We start from the raw sequence: 25,287 nt of genomic DNA on the forward strand, positions 1-25,287 counted from the left end.
AAAACATCATAACCTTCATGGTGAGGTGGGAAATTTTTTCTCACCTCGCGATGAAGGTTTGCCGTGACCTAGAACGTGGAAGTGGACCAGAATTACACCCACAAATACGCCGGGAACGCTGTTTCACGTTGTTTTACGTCGGTTCCGGAGATCTGGGACTTCGATTTTAGCCCAAAAAATGGGGTACAGAACAGTATTTTGTTAATATCTGCTAAAGTACTGGACCAAATTAAACGGGAGTGGTCGCATTTTGTTGGCAATGAACCCGTCTTGCTTGCAGTGTTTGATTAGTTTCTCAAATCGTCCTAATCAAAAAGTTATTAATGTTTAAATTTGAAAAAAGTCTAATTTTCGGGCTATCTTGAGTGCCCCAAATTTCGGTACAACAAAACCCGCGATTTACCCAACAAATGTTAGTGTTTAAGAATCCTCAGTTAGTGGGGAGTATCCCCATATATATTTTCCATAGCGTTTTACGGAATTGTGATAGTCAAATTTGGCTCTGAAGTCGGGTCACCTCGCTTTTTGGGTCATTTGGCAGGGTACCTACTTTTTGCTATAACTTCTTCTAGACTGCACCGATTGGGCTCATTTTTTAATATAATGCGTATCTCAAGCAGTGCTACAAACTTGTTTAAGCGGGTTTATTTTTGTTCCGCCGTTTTAGAGAAATTGGCCAGTAAACTTGCCCTTGGTTTTAGCCCCAGAAGCGGTTGACACCCTCCGGTTGACACCATTGCCCCCTTGAAGCTTTGAACTGTATTACAAAAATTAGTGTTTTGAACAGCCCGATTAATGTAGGTTCCGAATATGTATACTTTATATAGCGGTTTCTCAAGTTTAGATCTTCAATTTTGGCTCTGCAGCCGGAGTACTCTGCCTTTTTGGTCATTTGGTACGGTACCTTTACTTTGCAATAACTCGTTGTAGAGTGAACCGATTTTGACGAAAAACCGATCTTGAGCTAAGCTTTGTTTTGATATAGGTGTCGTTTCGTTTCGATCAGCCGTTTTCGAGAAATTGGCCAGGACAGGTACCCAATTTTTTACCTGCTGAAGCAGGGTACCGGTACCTACAGAGCTCTGTCACATCACCTATAATGCGATTTAAAGCTTGTTTATTGGCGCGTTAGATTCGCCTGATAATGTGAATTGTTGCCATATATATTTTACATGTCGTTTTATGTAGTTCAGAAAGTCAATTTTAGCTCTGAATGTGGTGTATCATCTCATCTAAGGTCATTTGGTACGGTACATATTTTTTGCTATAACTCCTCGAAGAGTGCACCGATTGGGCTCATTTTTTAATAAGATGCGTATCTCAAGCAGTGCTTCAAACTGTACCAAGGCGGTTTTTTTTGTTCAGCCGTTTTTGAGAAATTGGCCGGGAAACTTGACCCCAGATTGACCCCCGAAGGAGAGAAACACTACATTGATGACCATTTTAAACTAACATATGGTCTGCGTTCTACGGTCAATTTTAGTGTTTCAGATTCCGGAGTAACCAGTTAGGTCCCCCTCCAAATTGAGACCAATTCGGTTCACTTCACTTATTACTTTTATATTATATAATACTATTATTCTAAGGTGAGGGCCTCGGGCCCCCATGAGGTGCACACCCCCCCCCAGCCCCGTTGAGACGCCGGTTAGTCGGTTTCCCCCCCGCTGGGATTTTGTGCACCTCATGTTGGGGACGTATCCCATGTGTATCTAGAGTGTAGGAGAAAAAGAATTTTTGCTATAGCTTGCTTAGGAAAAAAGTTAATTTTCATACGGAAATTTGCGAATTTCGTTGTTAGCGAATTTGGATCTTTTCCGTTTGTGCCCCCCAGTACGTTATGCGGCCCCCAGATACAGAGCACGTGCCATTAAATAGTAAATCATCATAGTGAAAATATGGCACGTGCGCAAATAATATGGCACGGGTTGCAAATAATATGCGCCCACTAAGCTGGGGGGGCACAAACGGAAAAGATCCGTGAATTTTAAATATAGTTGTTTTTGATTGGGTCAAGATGTTGTCCAAATTGAACCAAACTTGGCATGAAGTATCCCATGTGTATCTAGAGTCTAAAACGAAAAGAAGTTTTGGTATAGCTTGCCTAGAAAAAAGTTAGTTTTTCATTCGGAAATTTGCTATTATTTCAAATAAATAATTTTAAAAATAGCTATTTTTCATCGGGTCAAGGAGTTGTCCAAATTGAACCAAACTCGGAGTCGAGTATCCCATGGGTAACTAGATTGTAAAACAAAAAGAATTTTTGGTATAGCTTGCTAGGAAAAAAGTTAGTTTTTCTTTCGGAAATTTTCTATTATTTTAAATAAATAGTTTTAAAAATAGGTCTTTTTCATCGGGCCAAGGAGTTGTCCAAATGGAACCAAACTCGGTATCGAGTATCCCATGGGTAACTAGAGTCTAAAACAAAAAGAATTATTGGTATAGCTTGCCTAGCAAAAAAGTTAGTTTTTCATACGGAAATTCGCTATTATTTCAAATAAGTAATTTTGAATATTTTTTAAAAATAGGTCTTTTTGATTAGGTCATAGAGTGGTCGAAAGTGAACCAAACTCGGTATGCAGTTTCCCCTGTGTAGGTAGAGTGTAGGAGATAAAGAATTTTTGCTATAGCTTGCGTAGAAAAAAGTTAGTTTTTCATTCGGAAATTGGCGAATTTCGCGAATAACGAATTTTAAAAATAGGTCTTTTTCATCGGGTCAAAGAGTTGTTCAAAGTGAACCAAATTGATATCCCAGACTACCAGTACTATTTAGGTTGTAATGCAAAAAGAATGGTCCGCCTAACGTTCCTAGAAAAAAAGTTAGGTTTGCATTCGGAAATTTGCTATTATTTCAAATAAATAATTTTAAAAATAGGTCTCTTTCATCGGGTCAAGGAGTTGTTCAAAGTGAACCAAATTGATATCCCAGACTACCAGTACTATTTAGATTGTAATGCGAAAAGAATGGTCCGCCTAACGTTCCTAGAAAAAAGTTAGTTTTTCAATCGGAAATTTTGACTTATTCGCTTATTCTATTTTCAAAAATATAGAAATTTCATCGGGTCAAGGAGTTGTTCAAAGTGAACCAAATTGATATCCCAGACTACCAGTACTATCTAGATTGTAATGCAAAAAGAATGGTCCGCCTAACGTTCCTAGAAAAAAAGTTAGTTTTTCAATCGGAAATTTTGACTTATTCGCTTATTCTATTTTCAAAAATATAGAAATTTCCTCGGGTCAAGGAGTTGTCCAAATCGAACCAAACTCGGTATCGAGTATCCCATGGGTAACTAGATTGTAAAACAAAAAGAATTTTTGGTATAGCTTGCCTAGGAAAAAAGTTAGTTTTTCATTCGGAAATTTGCTATTATTTCAAATAAATAATTTTAAAAATAGGTCTTTTTCATCGGGTCAAGGAGTTGTCCAAATGGAACCAAACTCGGAGTCGAGTATCCCATGGGTAACTAGATTGTGAAACAAAAAGAATTTTTGGTGTAGCTTGCTAGGAAAAAAGTTAGTTTTTCTTTCGGATATTTTCTATTATTTCAAATAAATAATTTTAAAAATAGGTCTTTTTCATCGGGTCAAGGAGTTGTCCAAATGGAACCAAACTCGGTATCGAGTATCCCATGGGTAACTAGAGTCTAAAACAAAAAGAGTTATTGGTATAGCTTGCCCAGCAAAAAAGTTAGTTTTTCATACGGAAATTCGCTATTATTTCAAATAAGTAATTTTGAATATTTTTTAAAAACAGGTCCTTTTGATTAGGTCACAGAGTGGTCGAAAGTGAACCAAACTCGGTATGCAGTTTCCCCTGTGTAGGTAGAGTGTAGGAGATAAAGAATTTTTGCTATAGCTTGCGTAGAAAAAAAGTTAGTTTTTCATTCAGAAATTGGCGAATTTCGCGAATAACGAATTTTAAAAATAGGTCTTTTTCATCGGGTCAAAGAGTTGTTCAAAGTGAACCAAATTGATATCCCAGACTACCAGTACTATTTAGGTTGTAATGCAAAAAGAATGGTCCGCCTAACGTTCCTAGAAAAAAAGTTAGGTTTGCATTCGGAAATTTGCTATTATTTCAAATAAATAATTTTAAAAATAGGTCTCTTTCATCGGGTCAAGGAGTTGTTCAAAGTGAACCAAATTGATATCCCAGACTACCAGTACTATTTAGATTGTAATGCGAAAAGAATGGTCCGCCTAACGTTCCTAGAAAAAAGTTAGTTTTTCAATCGGAAATTTTGACTTATTCGCTTATTCTATTTTCAAAAATATAGAAATTTCATCGGGTCAAGGAGTTGTTCAAAGTGAACCAAATTGATATCCCAGACTACCAGTACTATCTAGATTGTAATGCAAAAAGAATGGTCCGCCTAACGTTCCTAGAAAAAAAGTTAGTTTTTCAATCGGAAATTTTGACTTATTCGCTTATTCTATTTTCAAAAATATAGAAATTTCCTCGGGTCAAGGAGTTGTCCAAATCGAACCAAACTCGGTATCGAGTATCCCATGGGTAACTAGATTGTAAAACAAAAAGAATTTTTGGTATAGCTTGCCTAGGAAAAAAGTTAGTTTTTCATTCGGAAATTTGCTATTATTTCAAATAAATAATTTTAAAAATAGGTCTTTTTCATCGGGTCAAGGAGTTGTCCAAATGGAACCAAACTCGGAGTCGAGTATCCCATGGGTAACTAGATTGTGAAACAAAAAGAATTTGTGGTGTAGCTTGCTAGGAAAAAAGTTAGTTTTTCTTTCGGATATTTTCTATTATTTCAAATAAATAATTTTAAAAATAGGTCTTTTTCATCGGGTCAAGGAGTTGTCCAAATGTAACCAAACTCGGTATCGAGTATCCCATGGGTAACTAGAGTCTAAAACAAAAAGAGTTATTGGTATAGCTTGCCCAGCAAAAAAGTTAGTTTTTCATACGGAAATTCGCTATTATTTCAAATAAGTAATTTTGAATATTTTTTAAAAACAGGTCTTTTTGATTAGGTCACAGAGTGGTCGAAAGTGAACCAAACTCGGTATGCAGTTTCCCCTGTGTAGGTAGAGTGTAGGAGATAAAGAATTTTTGCTATAGCTTGCGTAGAAAAAAAGTTAGTTTTTCATTCAGAAATTTGCGAATTTCGCGAATAACGAATTTTAAAAGTCGGTCTTTTTCATCGGGTCAAAGAGTTGTTCAAAGTGAACCTAATTGATATCCCAGACTACCAGTACTATTTAGGTTGTAATGCAAAAAGAATGGTCCGCCTAACGTTCCTCGAAAAAAAGTTAATTTTTCATTCGGAAATTTGCTATTATTTCAAATAAATAATTATAAAAGTAGGTCTTTTTCATCGGGTCCAGGAGTTGTTCAAAGTGAACCAAATTGATATCCCAGACTACCAGTACTATTTAGGTTGTAATGTAAAAAGATTGGTCCGCCTAACTTTCCTAGAAAAAAAGTTAGTTTTTCAATCGGAAATTTGCGAATTTCGCGAATAACGAATTTTAAAAATAGGTCTTTTTCATCGAGTCAAGGAGTTGCTCAAAGTGAGCCAAATTGATATCCCAGACTACCAGTACTATTTAGGTTGTAATGCAAAAAGAATTGTCCGCCTAACGTTCCTAGAAAAAAGTTAGTTTTTCAATCGGAAATTTTGACTTATTCGCTTATTCTATTTTCAAAAAAATAGAAATTTCATCGGGTCAAAGAGTTGTTCAAAGTGAACCAAATTGATATCCCAGACTACCAGTACTATTTAGATTGTAATGCAAAAAGAATGGTCCGCCTAACGTTCCTAGAAAAAAAATTAGTTTTTCAATCGGAAATTTTGACTTATTCGCTTATTCTATTTTCAAAAATATAGAAATTTCATCGGGTCAAGGAGTTGTCCAAATCGAACCAAACTCGGTATCGAGTATCCCATGGGTAACTAGATTGTAAAACAAAAAGAATTTTTGGTATAGCTTGCCTCGGAAAAAAGTTAGTTTTTCATTCGGAAATTTGCTATTATTTCAAATAAATAATTTTAAAAATAGGTCTTTTTCATCGGGTCAAGGAGTTGTCCAAATGGAACCAAACTCGGTATCCAGTATCCCATGGGTAACTAGATTGTAAAACAAAAGGAATTTTTGGTATAGCTTGCCTAGGAAAAAGTTAGTTTTTCATTCGGAAATTTGCTATTATTTCAAATAAATAATTTTAAAAAAAGGTCTTTTTCACCGGGTCAAGGAGTTGTTCAAAGTGAACCAAATTGATATCCCAGACTAACAGTGCTATTTAGGTTGTAATGCGAAAAGAATGGTCCGCCTAACGTTCCTAGAAAAAAAGTTAGTTTTTCAATCGGAAATTTGCGAATTTCGCGAATAACGAATTTTAAAAAAAGATCTTTTTCATCGGGTCAAGGAGTTGTTCAAAGTGAACCAAATTGATATCCCAGACTACCAGTATTATTTAAGTTGTAATGCAAAAAGAATAGTCCGCCTAACTTTCCCAGAAAAAAAGTTCATATCTCAATCGAAAATATCGACTTATTCGCTTATTCCGTATTGTTTTTTCAAAAAAATAGTGAAATTTTATGGGGTCAATGAGTTGTTCAAAGTGAACCAAAATTGATATCACAGGCTACCAGTACTACTTAGGTTGTAATGCAAAAAGAATAGTCCGCCTAACGTTCCTAGAAAAAAAGTTAGTTTTTCAATCGGAAATTTGCGAATTTCGCGAATAACGAATTTTAAAAAAAGATCTTTTTCATCGGGTCAAGGAGTTGTTCAAAGTGAACCAAATTGATATCCCAGACTACCAGTACTATCTAGATTGTAATGCAAAAAGAATGGTCCGCCTAACGTTCCTAGAAAAAAAGTTAGTTTTTCAATCGGAAATTTTGACTTATTCGCTTATTCTATTTTCAAAAATATAGAAATTTCATCGGGTCAAGGAGTTGTCCAAATCGAACCAAACTCGGTATCGAGTATCCCATGGGTAACTAGATTGTAAAACAAAAAGAATTTTTGGTATAGCTTGCCTAGGAAAAAAGTTAGTTTTTCATTCGGAAATTTGCTATTATTTCAAATAAATAATTTTAAAAATAGGTCTTTTTCATCGGGTCAAGGAGTTGTCCAAATGGAACCAAACTCGGAGTCGAGTATCCCATGGGTAACTAGATTGTGAAACAAAAAGAATTTTTGGTTTAGCTTGCTAGGAAAAAAGTTAGTTTTTCTTTCGGATATTTTCTATTATTTCAAATAAATAATTTTAAAAATAGGTCTTTTTCATCGGGTCAAGGAGTTGTCCAAATGGAACCAAACTCGGTATCGAGTATCCCATGGGTAACTAGAGTCTAAAACAAAAAGAGTTATTGGTATAGCTTGCCCAGCAAAAAAGTTAGTTTTTCATACGGAAATTCGCTATTATTTCAAATAAGTAATTTTGAATATTTTTTAAAAACAGGTCTTTTTGATTAGGTCACAGAGTGGTCGAAAGTGAACCAAACTCGGTATGCAGTTTCCCCTGTGTAGGTAGAGTGTAGGAGATAAAGAATTTTTGCTATAGCTTGCGTAGAAAAAAAGTTAGTTTTTCATTCAGAAATTTGCGAATTTCGCGAATAACGAATTTTAAAAGTCGGTCTTTTTCATCGGGTCAAAGAGTTGTTCAAAGTGAACCCAATTGATATCCAGACTACCAGTACTATTTAGGTTGTAATGCAAAAAGAATGGTCCGCCTAACGTTCCTCGAAAAAAAGTTAATTTTTCATTCGGAAATTTGCTATTATTTCAAATAAATAATTATAAAAGTAGGTCTTTTTCATCGGGTCCAGGAGTTGTTCAAAGTGAACCAAATTGATATCCCAGACTACCAGTACTATTTAGGTTGTAATGTAAAAAGATTGGTCCGCCTAACTTTCCTAGAAAAAAAGTTAGTTTTTCAATCGGAAATTTGCGAATTTCGCGAATAACGAATTTTAAAAATAGGTCTTTTTCATCGAGTCAAGGAGTTGCTCAAAGTGAGCCAAATTGATATCCCAGACTACCAGTACTATTTAGGTTGTAATGCAAAAAGAATTGTCCGCCTAACGTTCCTAGAAAAAAGTTAGTTTTTCAATCGGAAATTTTGACTTATTCGCTTATTCTATTTTCAAAAAAATAGAAATTTCATCGGGTCAAAGAGTTGTTCAAAGTGAACCAAATTGATATCCCAGACTACCAGTACTATTTAGATTGTAATGCAAAAAGAATGGTCCGCCTAACGTTCCTAGAAAAAAAGTTAGTTTTTCAATCGGAAATTTTGACTTATTCGCTTATTCTATTTTCAAAAATATAGAAATTTCATCGGGTCAAGGAGTTGTCCAAATCGAACCAAACTCGGTATCGAGTATCCCATGGGTAACTAGATTGTAAAACAAAAAGAATTTTTGGTATAGCTTGCCTCGGAAAAAAGTTAGTTTTTCATTCGGAAATTTGCTATTATTTCAAATAAATAATTTTAAAAATAGGTCTTTTTCATCGGGTCAAGGAGTTGTCCAAATGGATCCAAACTCGGTATCCAGTATCCCATGGGTAACTAGATTGTAAAACAAAAGGAATTTTTGGTATAGCTTGCCTAGGAAAAAGTTAGTTTTTCATTCGGAAATTTGCTATTATTTCAAATAAATAATTTTAAAAAAAGGTCTTTTTCATCGGGTCAAGGAGTTGTTCAAAGTGAACCAAATTGATATCCCAGACTACCAGTACTCTTTAGGTTGTAATGCAGAAAGAATGGTCCGCCTAAAGTTCCTAGAAAAAAAAGTTAGTTTTTCAATCGGAAATTTTGACTTATTCGCTAATTCTATTTTCAAAAATATAGAAATTTCATCGGGTCAAGTAATTTATGTGTTTGAATTATTTGTTGTTTTTTTCAGCTTAAGTTATGAGCTCTTCTTTCCTGTCAAATTCCAAAGATGAATCCAGGAGATTGCAAGGATGAATGCCATCCTGTCAAAAAGGTAAAAAGAAATTAAAATTTATTAAAAAATTGAGAGGGGTGCCTCAATGCCAACGGGTAATAGTTCGGGAAACAACCAGATTTTCCCGTTGGCATTGGTTGAGGGCTTTTGGATTTTTTTACTATAATTCAAAAAGAATGATCCGCCTAACGTTCCTAGAAAAAAAGTTAGTTTTTCAATCGGAAATATGCGAATTTCGCGAATAACGAATTTTAAAAATAGGTCTTTTTCATCGGGTCAAGGAGTTGTTCAAAGTGAACCAAAATGATATCCCAAACTACCAGTACTATTTAGGTTGTAATACAAAAAGAACGGTCAGCCTAAATTTCCTAGAAAAAAGTTCGTATTTCAATCGGAAATATCGACTTATTCGCTTATTCAATATTCAAAAGTATAGAAATTTCATCGGGTCAAGGAGTTGTCCAAATCGAACCAAACTCGGTATCGAGTATCCCATGGGTACCTAGAGTCTAAAACAAAAAGAATTTTTGGTATAGCTTGCCTAGAAAAAAAGTTAGTTTTTCATACGGAATTTTGCGAAATTCGCGATTAGCGAATTTTAAAAATAGGTCTTTTTAATCGGGTCAAGGAGTTGTTCAAAGTGAACCAAAATGATATCCCAGACTACCAGTACTATTTAGGTTGTAATGCGAAAAGAATGGTCCGCCTAACGTTCCTAGAAAAAAAGTTACTTTTTCAATCGCAAATTTTGACTTAATCGCTTATTCTATTTTCAAAAATATAGAAATTTCATCGGGTCAAGGAGTTGTTCAAAGTGAACCAAATTGATATCCCAGACTACCAGTACTATTTAGGTTGTAATGCAAAAAGAATGGTCCGCCTAACTTTCCTAGAAAAAAATTTCGTATCTCAATCGAAAATATCGACTTATTCGCTTATTCCGTATTCTTTTTTCAAAAAAATAGTGAAATTTTGTGGTGTCAATGAGTTGTTCAAAGTGAACCAAATTGATCTCCCAGACTACCAGTAATATTTAGGTTGTAATGCGAAAAGAATGGTCCGCCTAACGTTCCTAGAAAAAAAAGTTACTTTTTCAATCGCAAATTTTGAATTAATCGCTTATTCTATTTTCAAAAATATAGAAATTTCATCGGGTCAAGGAGTTGTTCAAAGTGAACCAAATTGATATCCCAGACTACCAGTACTATTTAGGTTGTAATGCAAAAAGAATGGTCCGCCTAACTTTCCTAGAAAAAAATTTCGTATCTCAATCGGAAATATCGACTTATTCGCTTATTCCGTATTCCTTTTTCGAAAAAATAGTGAAATTTCATCGGGTCAAGGAGTTGTTCAAAGTGAACCAAATTGATATCCCAGACTACCAGTACTATTTAGGTTGTAATGCAAAAAGAATGGTCCGCCTAACGTTCCTAGAAAAAGTTAGTTTTTCAATCGGAAATTTGCGAATTTCGCGAATAACGAATTTTAAAAATAGGTCTTTTTCACCGGGTCAAGGAGTTGTTCAAAGTGAACCAAATTGATATCCCAGACTACCAGTACTATTTAGGTTGTAGTGCGTAAAGAATGGTCCGCCTAACGTTCCTAGAAAAAAGTTAGTTTTTCAATCGGAAATTTTGACTTAATCGCTTATTCTATTTTCAAAAATATAGAAATTTCATCGGGTCAAGGAGTTGTTCAAAGTGAACCAAATTGATATCCCAGACTACCAGTACTATTTAGGTTGTAATGCAAAAAGAATGGTCCGCCTAACGTTCCTAGAAAAAAGTTAGTTTTTCAATCGGAAATTTGCGAATTTCGCGAATAACGAATTTTAAAAATAGGTCTTTTTCACCGGGTCAAGGAGTTGTTCAAAGTGAACCAAATTGATATCCCAGACTACCAGTACTATTTAGATTGTAATGCGAAAAGAATGGTCCGCCTAACGTTCCTAGAAAAAAGTTAGTTTTTCAATCGGAAATTTTGACTTAATCGCTTATTCTATTTTCAAAAATATAGAAATTTCGTCGGGTCAAGGAGTTGTTCAAAGTGAACCAAATTGGTATCCCAGACTACCAGTACTATTTAGGTTGTAATGCAGTAAGAATGGTCCGCCTAATGTTCCCAGAAAAAAATTTGTTTTTCAATCGGAAATTTGCGAATTTCGCGAATAACGAATTTTAAAAATAGGTCTTTTTCACCGGGTCAAGGAGTTGTTCAAAGTGAACCCAATTGATATCCCAGACTAACAGTGCTATTTAGGTTGTAATGCGAAAAGAATGGTCCGCCTAACGTTCCTAGAAAAAAAGTTAGTTTTTCAATCGGAAATTTGCGAATTTCGCGAATAACGAATTTTAAAAATAGGTCTTTTTCATCGGGTCAAGGAGTTGTTCAAAGTGAACCAAATTGATATCCCAGACTACCAGTACTATTTAGGTTGTAATCCAAAAAGAATGGTCCGCCTAACGTTCCTAGAAAAAGTTAGTTTTTCAATCGGAAATTTGCGAATTTCGCGAATAACGAATTTTAAAAATAGGTCTTTTTCACCGGGTCAAGGAGTTGTTCAAAGTGAACCAAATTGATATCCCAGACTACCAGTACTATTTAGGTTGTAGTGCGTAAAGAATGGTCCGCCTAACGTTCCTAGAAAAAAGTTAGTTTTTCAATCGGAAATTTTGACTTAATCGCTTATTCTATTTTCAAAAATATAGAAATTTCATCGGGTCAAGGAGTTGTTCAAAGTGAACCAAATTGATATCCCAGACTACCAGTACTATTTAGGTTGTAATGCAAAAAGAATGGTCCGCCTAACGTTCCTAGAAAAAAGTTAGTTTTTCAATCGGAAATTTGCGAATTTCGCGAATAACGAATTTTAAAAATAGGTCTTTTTCACCGGGTCAAGGAGTTGTTCAAAGTGAACCAAATTGATATCCCAGACTACCAGTACTATTTAGGTTGTAGTGCGTAAAGAATGGTCCGCCTAACGTTCCTAGAAAAAAGTTAGTTTTTCAATCGGAAATTTTGACTTAATCGCTTATTCTATTTTCAAAAATATAGAAATTTCATCGGGTCAAGGAGTTGTTCAAAGTGAACCAAATTGATATCCCAGACTACCAGTACTATTTAGGTTGTAATGCAAAAAGAATGGTCCGCCTAACGTTCCTAGAAAAAAGTTAGTTTTTCAATCGGAAATTTGCGAATTTCGCGAATAACGAATTTTAAAAATAGGTCTTTTTCACCGGGTCAAGGAGTTGTTCAAAGTGAACCAAATTGATATCCCAGACTACCAGTACTATTTAGATTGTAATGCGAAAAGAATGGTCCGCCTAACGTTCCTAGAAAAAAGTTAGTTTTTCAATCGGAAATTTTGACTTAATCGCTTATTCTATTTTCAAAAATATAGAAATTTCGTCGGGTCAAGGAGTTGTTCAAAGTGAACCAAATTGGTATCCCAGACTACCAGTACTATTTAGGTTGTAATGCAGTAAGAATGGTCCGCCTAATGTTCCTAGAAAAAAATTTGTTTTTCAATCGGAAATTTGCGAATTTCGCGAATAACGAATTTTAAAAATAGGTCTTTTTCACCGGGTCAAGGAGTTGTTCAAAGTGAACCCAATTGATATCCCAGACTAACAGTGCTATTTAGGTTGTAATGCGAAAAGAATGGTCCGCCTAACGTTCCTAGAAAAAAAGTTAGTTTTTCAATCGGAAATTTGCGAATTTCGCGAATAACGAATTTTAAAAATAGGTCTTTTTCATCGGGTCAAGGAGTTGTTCAAAGTGAACCAAATTGATATCCCAGACTACCAGTACTATTTAGGTTGTAATCCAAAAAGAATGGTCCGCCTAACGTTCCTAGAAAAAGTTAGTTTTTCAATCGGAAATTTGCGAATTTCGCGAATAACGAATTTTAAAAATAGGTCTTTTTCACCGGGTCAAGGAGTTGTTCAAAGTGAACCAAATTGATATCCCAGACTACCAGTACTATTTAGGTTGTAGTGCGTAAAGAATGGTCCGCCTAACGTTCCTAGAAAAAAGTTAGTTTTTCAATCGGAAATTTTGACTTAATCGCTTATTCTATTTTCAAAAATATAGAAATTTCATCGGGTCAAGGAGTTGTTCAAAGTGAACCAAATTGATATCCCAGACTACCAGTACTATTTAGGTTGTAATGCAAAAAGAATGGTCCGCCTAACGTTCCTAGAAAAAAGTTAGTTTTTCAATCGGAAATTTGCGAATTTCGCGAATAACGAATTTTAAAAATAGGTCTTTTTCACCGGGTCAAGGAGTTGTTCAAAGTGAACCAAATTGATATCCCAGACTACCAGTACTATTTAGGTTGTAATGCGAAAAGAATGGTCCGCCTAACGTTCCTAGAAAAAAGTTAGTTTTTCAATCGGAAAATTTGACTTAATCGCTTATTCTATTTTCAAAAATATAGAAATTTCGTCGGGTCAAGGAGTTGTTCAAAGTGAACCAAATTGGTATCCCAGACTACCAGTACTATTTAGGTTGTAATGCAGTAAGAATGGTCCGCCTAATGTTCCTAGAAAAAAAATTTGTTTTTCAATCGGAAATTTGCGAATTTCGCGAATAACGAATTTTAAAAATAGGTCTTTTTCACCGGGTCAAGGAGTTGTTCAAAGTGAACCAAATTGATATCCCAGACTAACAGTGCTATTTAGGTTGTAATGCGAAAAGAATGGTCCGCCTAACGTTCCTAGAAAAAAAGTTAGTTTTTCAATCGGAAATTTGCGAATTTCGCGAATAACGAATTTTAAAAATAGGTCTTTTTCATCGGGTCAAGGAGTTGTTCAAAGTGAACCAAAGTGATATCCCAGACTACCAGTACTATTTAGGTTGTAATGCAAAAAGAATGGTCCGCCTAACGTTCCTAGAAAAAAAAGTTAGTTTTTCAATCGGAAATTTGCTAATTTCGCGAATAACGAATTTTAAAAATAGGTCTTTTTCACCGGGTCAAGGAGTTGTTCAAAGTGAACCAAATTGATATCCCAGACTACCAGTACCATTTAAGTTGTAATGTGAAAAGAATGGTCCGCCTAACGTTCCTAGAAAAAAACTTCGTATCTCAATCGGAAATATCGACTTATTCGCTTATTCTATTTTCAAAACTATAGAAACTTTATCGGGTGAAGGAGTTGTTGAAAGCGAACCAAACTGGGTATGGAGTATCCCATGTGTACCTAGATTATAAAACAAAAAGAATTTTTGCTATAGCTTGTCTAGGAAAAAAGTCAGTATTTCATACGGAAATTTGCTATTATTTCCGAATAATTTTGATTAAGTATATTTAAAAATAGGTCTTTTTCATCGGGTCAAGGAGTTGTTCAAAGTGAACCAAAATGATATCCCAAACTACCAGTACTATTTAAGTTGTAATGCAAAAAGAACGGTCCGCCTAACTTTCCTAGAAAAAAACTTCGTATCTCAATCGGAAATATCGACTTATTCGCTTATTCTATTTTCAAAACTATAGAAATTTTATCGGGTCAAGGAGTTGTACAAATCGAACTAAACTGGGTATGGAGTATCCCATGTGTACCTAAATTATAAAACAAAAAGAATTATTGCTATAGCTTGTCTGGGAAAAAAGTTAGTATTTCATACGGAAATTTGCTAATATTTCCGAATAATTTTGATTAAGTATATTTAAAAATAGGTCTTTTTCATCGGGTCAAGGAGTTGTTCAAAGTGAACCAAATTGATATCCCAGACTACCAGTACTATTTAGGTTGTAATGCAAAAAGAACGGTCCACCTAACTTTCCTAGAAAAAAACTTCGTATCTCAATCGGAAATATCGACTTATTCGCTTATTCTATTTTCAAAACTATAGAAATTTTATCGGGTCAAGGAGTTGTACAAATCGAACCAAACTGGGAATGGAGTATCCCATGTGTACCTAAATTATAAAACAAAAAGAATTTTTGCTATAGCTTGTCTTGGAAAAAAGTCAGTATTTCATACGGAAATTTGCTATTATTTCCGAATAATTTTGATTAAGTATATTTAAAAATAGGTCTTTTTCATCGGGTCAAGGAGTTGTTCAAAGTGAACCAAAATGATATCCCAAACTAACAGTACTATTTAGGTTGTAATGCAAAAAGAACGGTCCGCCTAACTTTCCTAGAAAAAAACTTCGTATCTCAATCGGAAATATCGACTTATTCGCTTATTCTATTTTCAAAACTATAGAAATTTTATCGGGTCAAGGAGTTGTACAAATCGAACTAAACTGGGTATGGAGTATCCCATGTGTACCTAAATTATAAAACAAAAAGAATTATTGCTATAGCTTGTCTGGGAAAAAAGTTAGTATTTCATACGGAAATTTGCTAATATTTCCGAATAATTTTGATTAAGTATATTTAAAAATAGGTCTTTTTCATCGGGTCAAGGAGTTGTTCAAAGTGAACCAAATTGATATCCCAGACTACCAGTACTATTTAGGTTGTAATGCAAAAAGAACGGTCCACCTAACTTTCCTAGAAAAAAACTTCGTATCTCAATCGAAAATATCGACTTATTCGCTTATTCTATTTTCAAAACTATAGAAATTTTATCGGGTCAAGGAGTTGTACAAATCGAACCAAACTGGGAATGGAGTATCCCATGTGTACCTAAATTATAAAACAAAAAGAATTATTGCTCTAGCTTGTCTGGGAAAAAAAGTTAGTATTTCATACGGAAATTTGCTAATATTTCCGAATAATTTTGATTAAGTATATTTAAAAATAGGTCTTTTTCATCGGGTCAAGGAGTTGTTCAAAGTGAACCAAATTGATATCCCAGACTTCCAGTAATATTTAGGTTGTAATGCAAAAATAATGGTCCGCCTAACGTTCCTAGAAAGAAGTTAGTTTTTCAATCGGAAATTTTGACTTATTCGCTTATTCTATTTTCAAAAATATAGAAATTTCATCGGGTCAAGGAGTTGTTCAAAGCGAACCAAACTGGGTATGGAGTATCCCATGTGTACCTAGATTATAAAACAAAAAGAATTTTTGCTATAGATTGTCTAGGAAAAAAGTCAGTATTTCATACGGAAATTTGCTATTATTTCCGAATAATTTTGATTAAGTATATTTAAAAATAGGTCTTTTTCATCGGGTCAAGGAGTTGTTCAAAGTGAACCAAAATGATATCCCAAACTACCAGTACTATTTAGGTTGTAATGCAAAAAGAACGGTCCGCCTAACTTTCCTAGAAAAAAACTTCGTATCTCAATCGGAAATATCGACTTATTCGCTTATTCTATTTTCAAAACTATAGAAATTTTATCGGGTGAAGGAGTTGTTCAAAGCGAACCAAACTGGGTATGGAGTATCCCATGTGTACCTAGATTATAAAACAAAAAGAATTTTTGCTATAGCTTGTCTAGGAAAAAAGTCAGTATTTCATACGGAAATTTGCTATTATTTCCGAATAATTTTGATTAAGTATATTTAAAAATAGGTCTTTTTCATCGGGTCAACGAGTTGTTCAAAGTGAACCAAAATGATATCCCAAGCTACCGGTACTATTTAGGTTGTAATGCAAAAAGAACGGTCCGCCTAACTTTCCTAGAAAAAAACTTCTTATCTCAATCGGAAATATCGACTTATTCGCTTATTCTATTTTCAAAACTATAGAAATTTTATCGGGTCAAGGAGTTGTACAAATCGAACCAAACTGGGAATGGAGTATCCCATGTGTACCTAAATTATAAAACAAAAAGAATTATTGCTCTAGCTTGTCTGGGAAAAAAGTTAGTATTTCATACGGAAATTTGCTATTATTTCCGAATAATTTTGATTAAGTATATTTAAAAATAGGTCTTTTTCATCGGGTCAAGGAGTTGTTCAAAGTGAACCAAATTGATATCCCAGACTTCCAGTAATATTTAGGTTGTAATGCAAAAAGAATGGTCCGCCTAACGTTCCTAGAAAAAAGTTAGTTTTTCAATCGGAAATTTTGACTTATTCGCTTATTCTATTTTCAAATATATAGAAATTTCATCGGGTCAAGGAGTTGTTCAAAGCGAACCAAACTGGGTATGGAGTATCCCATGTGTACCTAGATTATAAAACAAAAAGAATTTTTGCTATAGCTTGTCTAGGAAAAAAGTCAGTATTTCATACGGAAATTTGCTATTATTTCCGAATAATTTTGATTAAGTATATTTAAAAATAGGTCTTTTTCATCGGGTCAAGGAGTTGTTCAAAGTGAACCAAAATGATATCCCAAACTACCAGTACTATTTAGGTTGTAATGCAAAAAGAACGGTCCGCCTAACTTTCCTAGAAAAAAACTTCGTATCTCAATCGGAAATATCGACTTATTCGCTTATTCTATTTTCAAAACTATAGAAATTTTATCGGGTGAAGGAGTTGTTCAAAGCGAACCAAACTGGGTATGGAGTATCCCATGTGTACCTAGATTATAAAACAAAAAGAATTTTTGCTATAGCTTGTCTAGGAAAAAAGTCAGTATTTCATACGGAAATTTGCTATTATTTCCGAATAATTTTGATTAAGTATATTTAAAAATAGGTCTTTTTCATCGGGTCAAGGAGTTGTTCAAAGTGAACCAAAATGATATCCCAAGCTACCGGTACTATTTAGGTTGTAATGCAAACAGAACGGTCCGCCTAACTTTCCTAGAAAAAAACTTCTTATCTCAATCGGAAATATCGACTTATTCGCTTATTCTATTTTCAAAACTATAGAAATTTTATCGGGTCAAGGAGTTGTACAAATCGAACCAAACTGGGTATGGAGTATCCCATGTGTACCTAAATTATAAAACAAAAAGAATTATTGCTATAGCTTGTCTGGGAAAAAAGTTAGTATTTCATACGGAAATTTGCTAATATTTCCGAATAATTTTGATTAAGTATATTTAAAAATAGGTCTTTTTCATCGGGTCAAGGAGTTGTTCAAAGTGAACCAAACTGATATCCCAGACTACCAGTACTATTTAGGTTGTAATGCAAAAAGAACGGTCCACCTAACTTTCCTAGAAAAAAACTTCGTATCTCAATCGGAAATATCGACTTATTCGCTTATTCTATTTTCAAAACTATAGAAATTTTATCGGGTCAAGGAGTTGTACAAATCGAACCAAACTGGGAATGGAGTATCCCATGTGTACCTAACTTATAAAACAAAAAGAATTATTGCTCTAGCTTGTCTGGGAAAAAAAGTTAGTATTTCATACGGAAATTTGCTAATATTTCCGAATAATTTTGATTAAGTATATTTAAAAATAGGTCTTTTTCATCGGGTCAAGGAGTTGTTCAAAGTGAACCAAATTGATATCCCAGACTACCAGTAATATTTAGGTTGTAATGCAAAAAGAATGGTCCGCCTAACGTTCCTAGAAAAAAGTTAGTTTTTCAATCGGAAATTTTGACTTATTCGCTTATTCTATTTTCAAAAATATAGAAATTTCATCGGGTCAAGGAGTTGTTCAAAGTGAACCAAATTGATATCGCAGACTCCCAGTACTATTTAGATTGTAATGCGAAAAGAATGGTCCGCTTAACGTTCCTAGAAAAAAGTTAGTTTTTCATACGGAAATTCGCTATTATTTCAAATAAGTAATTTTGAATATTTTTTAAAAATAGGTCTTTTTGATTAGGTCATAGAGTGATCGAAAGTGAACCAAACTCGGTATGCAGTTTTCCCTGTGTAGGTAGAGTGTAGGAGATAAAGAATTTTTGCTATAGCTTGCGTAGAAGAAAGTTAGTTTTTCATTCGGAAATTTGCGAATTTCGCGAATAACGAATTTTAAAAATAGGTCTTTTTCATCGGGTCAAGGAGTTGTTCAAAGTGAACCAAAATGATATCCCAAACTACCAGTACTATTTAGGTTGTATTACAAAAAGAACGGTCAGCCTAAATTTCCTAGAAAAAAGTTCGTATTTCAATCGGAAATATCGACTTATTCGCTTATTCTATTTTCAAAAAATAGTAAATTTTTATCGGGTCAAAGAGTTGTTCAAAGTTGATATTTGATGACGCATACAAAGTTAGCCAAAATAATGTACCTGACTAGCACTTATATGTAAATTGTTTTACAGGAGCGTGCTCAGATGGACAAAGAAAACAAAAAGCCCTCGATGAAGAAAGAAAAACGAAAAAACTCATTCAGGAATCCAATTTCTTTTCGTTTCTCAGGATTCAAACCCACTGAGAACAGTTCTTTTGGCCCAGCAAAAGAAGAATTGAAAGCTGCCTACCCTTTGATTCAAAATGTTTCCTTTCTGGGGCTGAGAAAAGACTCAAAAAAGCTACACGGTTGGGTCAATTTTTTGAATCCCAAGGATTGCTCAACGACTTTTTCTGTGATGCAGAAAAACCCAATACAGGGGATCAAACCCAAAAAAATGGGAGAAATGCGTGCAGCAGAGTTTGCGGCAAGTCTTTCAAACCCACCCTTTAAGCCTCTCCCGAGGAAGCAACCAGATTTGCAGGATTTTTCAAAAAATGTGCAGGATTTTGATTATAAATGTTTTTAACATTTTCTGAAAAAAAAAATGTTCGTATCCAACAGGTTTTTTTACTGTTTATCTCTTTCTACGATTACCCTCTGTTCAGTAAATTTTAGGTTTGTAATAAAAAAGTAGTTTTCCGTCTAACGTTTATAGGAAAAAAAAGATCGTATTTCAATCGGAAATTTTGACTTATCCGCTTATTATTTTTTCAAAAATATAGCAATTTCATCGGGTCAAGGAGTTGCTCAAAGTGAGCCAAATTGATATCCCAGACTACCAGTACTATTTAGATTGTAATGCAAAAAGAATGGTCCGCCTAACGTTCCTAGAAAAAAGTTAGTTTTTCAATCGGAAATTTTGAATTATTCGCTTATTCTATTTTCAAAAATGAAGAAATTTCATCGGGTCAAGGAGTTGTTCAAAGTGAACCAAATTGATATCCCAGACTACCAGTGACATTTAAGTTTTAATGCAAAAAGAATAGTCCGCCTAACATTCCTAGAAAAAAAACTTCGTATCTCAACGGAAATATCGACTTATTCGCTTATTCTATTTTCAAAAATAGTAAATTTTTATCGGGTCAAAGAGTTGTTCAGTGTTGATATTTGATGACGCATACAAAGTTAGCCAAAATAATGTACCTGACTAGCACTTATATGTAAGTTGTTTTACAGGAGCGTGCTCAGATGGACAAAGAAAACAAAAAGCCCTCGATGAAGAAAGAAAAACGAAAAAACCCATTCAGTAATACAATTTCTTTTCGTTTCTCAGGATTCAAACCAACTGAGAACGGTTCTTTTGGCCCAGCAAAGGAAGAATTGAAAGCTGCCTACCCTCTGATTCAAAATGTTTCCTTTCTGTGGCTGAGAAAAGACTCAAAAAAGCTACACGGTTGGGTCAATTTTTTGAATCCCAAGGATTGCTCAACGACTTTTTCTGTGATGCAAAAAAACCCAATACAGGGGATCAAACCCAAAAAAATGGGAGAAATGCGTGAAGCAGAGTTTGCGGCAAGTCTTTCAAACCCACCCTTTAAGCCTCTCCCGAGGAAGCAACCAGATTTGCAGGATTTTTCAAAAAATGTGCAGGATTTTGATCATAAATGTTTTTAACATTTTCTGAAAAAAAAAATTGTTCGTATCCAACAGGTTTTTTTACTGTTTATCTCTTTCTATGATTACCCTCTGTTCAGTAAATTTTAGGTTTGTAATAAAAAAGCAGTTTTCCGCCTAACGTTTATAGGAAAAAAAAGATCGTATTTCAATCGGAAATTTTGACTTATTCGCTTATTATTTTTTCAAAAATATAGAAATTTCATCGGGTCAAGGAGTTGTTCAAAGTGAACCAAATTGATATCCCAGGCTACCAGTACTATTTAGGTTGTAATGCAATAAGAATGGTCCGCCTAACGTTCCTAGAAAAAAAGTTAGTTTTTCAATCGGAAATTTGCGAATTTCGCGAATGACGAATTTTAAAAATAGGTCTTTTTCATCGGGTCAAGGAGTTGTTCAAAGTGAACCAAGTTGATATCCCAGACTACCAGTACTATTTAGATTGTAATGCGAAACGAATGGTCTGCTGAACGTTCCTAGAAAAAAAGTTAGTTTTTCATAAGGAAATTCGCTTTTATTTCAAATAAGTAATTTTGAATATTTTTTTAAAATAGGTCTTTTTGATTAGGTCATAGAGTGGTCGAAAGTGAACCAAACTCGGTATGCAGTTTTCCCTGTGTAGGTAGAGTGTAGGAGATAAAGAATTTTTGCTATAGCTTGCGTAGAAGAAAGTTAGTTTTTCATTCGGAAATTTGCGAATTTCGCGAATAACGAATTTTAAAAATAGGTCTTTTTCATCGGGTCAAAGAGTTGTTCAAATCGAACCAAACTCGGTATCGAGTATCCCATAGGTAACTAGATTGTAAAACAAAAAGAATTTTTGGTATAGCTTGCCTAGGAAAAAAGTTAGTTTTTCATTCGGAAATTTGCTTTTATTTCAAATAAATAATTTTAAAAATAGGTATTTTTCATCGGGTCAAGGAGTTGTCCAAATCGAACCAAACTCGGTATCGAGTATCCCATGGGTAACTAGATTGTAAAACAAAAAAAATTTTGGTATAGCTTGCCTAGGAAAAAAGTTAGTTTTTCATTCGGAAATTTGCTATTATTTCAAAAAAATAATTTTAAAAATAGGTCTTTTTCATCGGGTCAAGGAGTTGTCCACATCAAACCAAACTCGGTATCGAGTATCCCATGGGTAACTAGATTGTAAAACAAAAAGAACTTTTGGTATAGCTTGCCTAGGAAAAAAGTTGGTCTTTCATTCGGAAATTTGCTATTATTTCAAATAAATAATTTTAAAATAGGTATTTTTCATCGAGTCAAGGAGTTGTCCAAATCGAACCAAACTCGGTATCGAGTATCCCATGGGTAACTAGATTGTAAAACAAAAAGAATTTTTGGTATAGCTTGCCTAGGAAAAAAGTTGGTCTTTCATTCGGAAATTTGCTATTATTTCAAATAAATAATTTTAAAATAGGTATTTTTCGTCGGGTCAAGGAGTTGTCCAAATCGAACCAAACTCGGTATCGAGTATCCCATGGGTAACTAGATTTTAAAACAAAAAAAATTTTTGGTATAGCTTGCCTAGGAAAAAAGTTAGTTCTTCATTCGGAAATTTGCTATTATTTCAAATAAATAATTTTAAAATAGGTATTTTTCATCGGGTCAAGGAGTTGTCCAAATCGAACCAAACTCGGTATCGAGTATCCCATGGGTAACTAGATTTTAAAACAAAAAAAAATTTTGGTATAGCTTGCCTAGGAAAAAGTTAGTTCTTCATTCGGAAATTTGCTATTATTTCAAATAAATAATTTTAAAAATAGGTCTTTTTCATCGGGTCAAGGAGTTGTCCAAATCGAACCAAACTCGGTATCGAGTATCCCATGGGTAAATAGATTGTAAAACAAAAAGAATTTTTGGTATAGCTTGCCTAGGAAAAAAGTTAGTATTTCATACGGAAATTTGCTATTATTTCCGAATAAATTTGATTAAGTATATTTAAAAATAGGTCTCTTTCATCAGGTCGAGGAGTTGTCCAAATCGAATCAAACTCGGTATCGAGTATCCCATGGGTAAATAGATTGTAAAACAAAAAGAATTTTTGGTATAGCTTGCCTAGGAAAAAAGTTAGTTCTTCATTCGGAAATTTGCTATTATTTCAAATAAATAATTTTAAAAATAGGTCTTTTTCATCGGGTCAAGGAGTTGTCCAAATCGAACCAAACTCGGTATCGAGTATCCCATGGGTAACTAGATTGTAAAACAAAAAGAATTTTTGGTATAGCTTGCCTAGGAAAAAAGTTAGTTCTTCATTCGGAAATTTGCTATTATTTCAAATAAATAATTTTAAAAATAGGTCTTTTTCATCGGGTCAAGGAGTTGTCCAAATCGAACCAAACTCGGTATCGAGTATCCCATGGTTAAATAGATTGTAAAACAAAAAGAATTTTTGGTATAGCTTGCCTAGGAAAAAAGTTAGTATTTCATACGGAAATTTGCTATTATTTCCGAATAAATTTGATTAAGTATATTTAAAAATAGGTCTCTTTCATCAGGTCGAGGAGTTGTCCAAATCGAATCAAACTCGGTATCGAGTATCCCATGGGTAAATAGATTGTAAAACAAAAAGAATTTTTGGTATAGCTTGCCTAGGAAAAAAGTTAGTTCTTCATTCGGAAATTTGCTATTATTTCAAATAAATAATTTTAAAAATAGGTCTTTTTCATCGGGTCAAGGAGTTGTCCAAATCGAACCAAACTCGGTATCGAGTATCCCATGGGTAACTAGATTTTAAAACAAAAAAAAATTTTGGTATAGCTTGCCTAGGAAAAAAGTTAGTTCTTCATTCGGAAATTTGCTATTATTTCAAATAAATAATTTTAAAAATAGGTCTTTTTCATCGGGTCAAGGAGTTGTCCAAATCGAACCAAACTCGGTATCGAGTATCCCATGGGTAAATAGATTGTAAAACAAAAAGAATTTTTGGTATAGCTTGCCTAGGAAAAAAGTTAGTATTTCATACGGAAATTTGCTATTATTTCCGAATAAATTTGATTAAGTATATTTAAAAATAGGTCTCTTTCATCAGGTCGAGGAGTTGTCCAAATCGAATCAAACTCGGTATCGAGTATCCCATGGGTAAATAGATTGTAAAACAAAAAGAATTTTTGGTATAGCTTGCCTAGGAAAAAAGTTAGTTCTTCATTCGGAAATTTGCTATTATTTCAAATAAATAATTTTAAAAATAGGTCTTTTTCATCGGGTCAAGGAGTTGTCCAAATCGAACCAAACTCGGTATCGAGTATCCCATGGGTAACTAGATTGTAAAACAAAAAGAATTTTTGGTATAGCTTGCCTAGGAAAAAAGTTAGTTCTTCATTCGGAAATTTGCTATTATTTCAAATAAATAATTTTAAAAATAGGTCTTTTTCATCGGGTCAAGGAGTTGTCCAAATCGAACCAAACTCGGTATCGAGTATCCCATGGTTAAATAGATTGTAAAACAAAAAGAATTTTTGGTATAGCTTGCCTAGGAAAAAAGTTAGTATTTCATACGGAAATTTGCTATTATTTCCGAATAAATTTGATTAAGTATATTTAAAAATAGGTCTCTTTCATCAGGTCGAGGAGTTGTCCAAATCGAATCAAACTCGGTATCGAGTATCCCATGGGTAAATAGATTGTAAAACAAAAAGAATTTTTGGTATAGCTTGCCTAGGAAAAAAGTTAGTTTTTCATTCGGAAATTTGCTATTATTTCAAATAAGTAATTTTGAATATTTTTTAAAAATAGGTCTTTTTGATTAGGTCATAGAGTGGTCGAAAGTGAACCAAACTCGGTATGCAGTTTCCCCTGTGTAGGTAGAGTGTAGGAGATAAAGAATTTTTGCTATAGCTTGCGTAGAAAAAAGTTAGTTTTTCAATCGGAAATTTGCGAATTTCGCGAATAACGAATTTTAAAAATAGGTCTTTTTCATCGGGTCAAGGAGTTGTTCAAAGTGAACCAAATTGATATCCCAGACTACCAGTACTATTTAGGTTGTAATGCAAAAAGAATGGTCCGCCTAACTTTCCTAGAAAAAAAGTTAGTTTTTCAATCGGAAATTTGCGAATTTCGCGAATAACGAATTTTAAAAATAGGTCTTTTTCACCGGGTCAAGGAGTTGTTCAAAGTGAACCAAATTGATATCCCAGACTACCAGTACTATTTAAATTGTAATGCGAAAAGATTGGTCTGCTTAACGTTCCTAGAAAAAAAGTTAGTTTTTCATAAGGAAATTCGCTTTTATTTCAAATAAGTAATTTTGAATATTTTTTAAAAATAGGTCTTTTTGATTAGGTCATAGAGTGGTCGAAAGTGAACCAAACTCGGTATGCAGTTTTCCCTGTGTAGGTAGAGTGTAGGAGATAAAGAATTTTTGCTATAGCTTGCGTAGAAGAAACTTAGTTTTTCATTCCGAAATTTGCGAATTTCGCGAATAACGAAATTTAAAAATAGGTCTCTTTCATCAGGTCAAGGAGTTGTCCAAATCGAACCAAACTCGGTATCGAGTATCCCATGGGTAAATAGATTGTAAAACAAAAAGAATTTTTGGTATAGCCTGCCTAGGAAAAAAGTTAGTTTTTCATTCGGAAATTTGCTATTATTTCAAATAAGTAATTTTGAATATTTTTTAAAAATAGGTCTTTTTGATTAGGTCATAGAGTGGTCGAAAGTGAACCAAACTCGGTATGCAGTTTCCGCTGTGTAGGTAGAGTGTAGGAGATAAAGAATTTTTGCTATAGCTTGCGTAGAAAAAAGTTAGTTTTCAATCG

This window comes from Convolutriloba macropyga, chromosome 8, assembly GCF_964194025.1.
Source record: "Convolutriloba macropyga chromosome 8, txConMacr16.3, whole genome shotgun sequence".
In the NCBI taxonomy this organism is placed as follows: Eukaryota; Metazoa; Xenacoelomorpha; order Acoela; family Convolutidae; genus Convolutriloba; species Convolutriloba macropyga.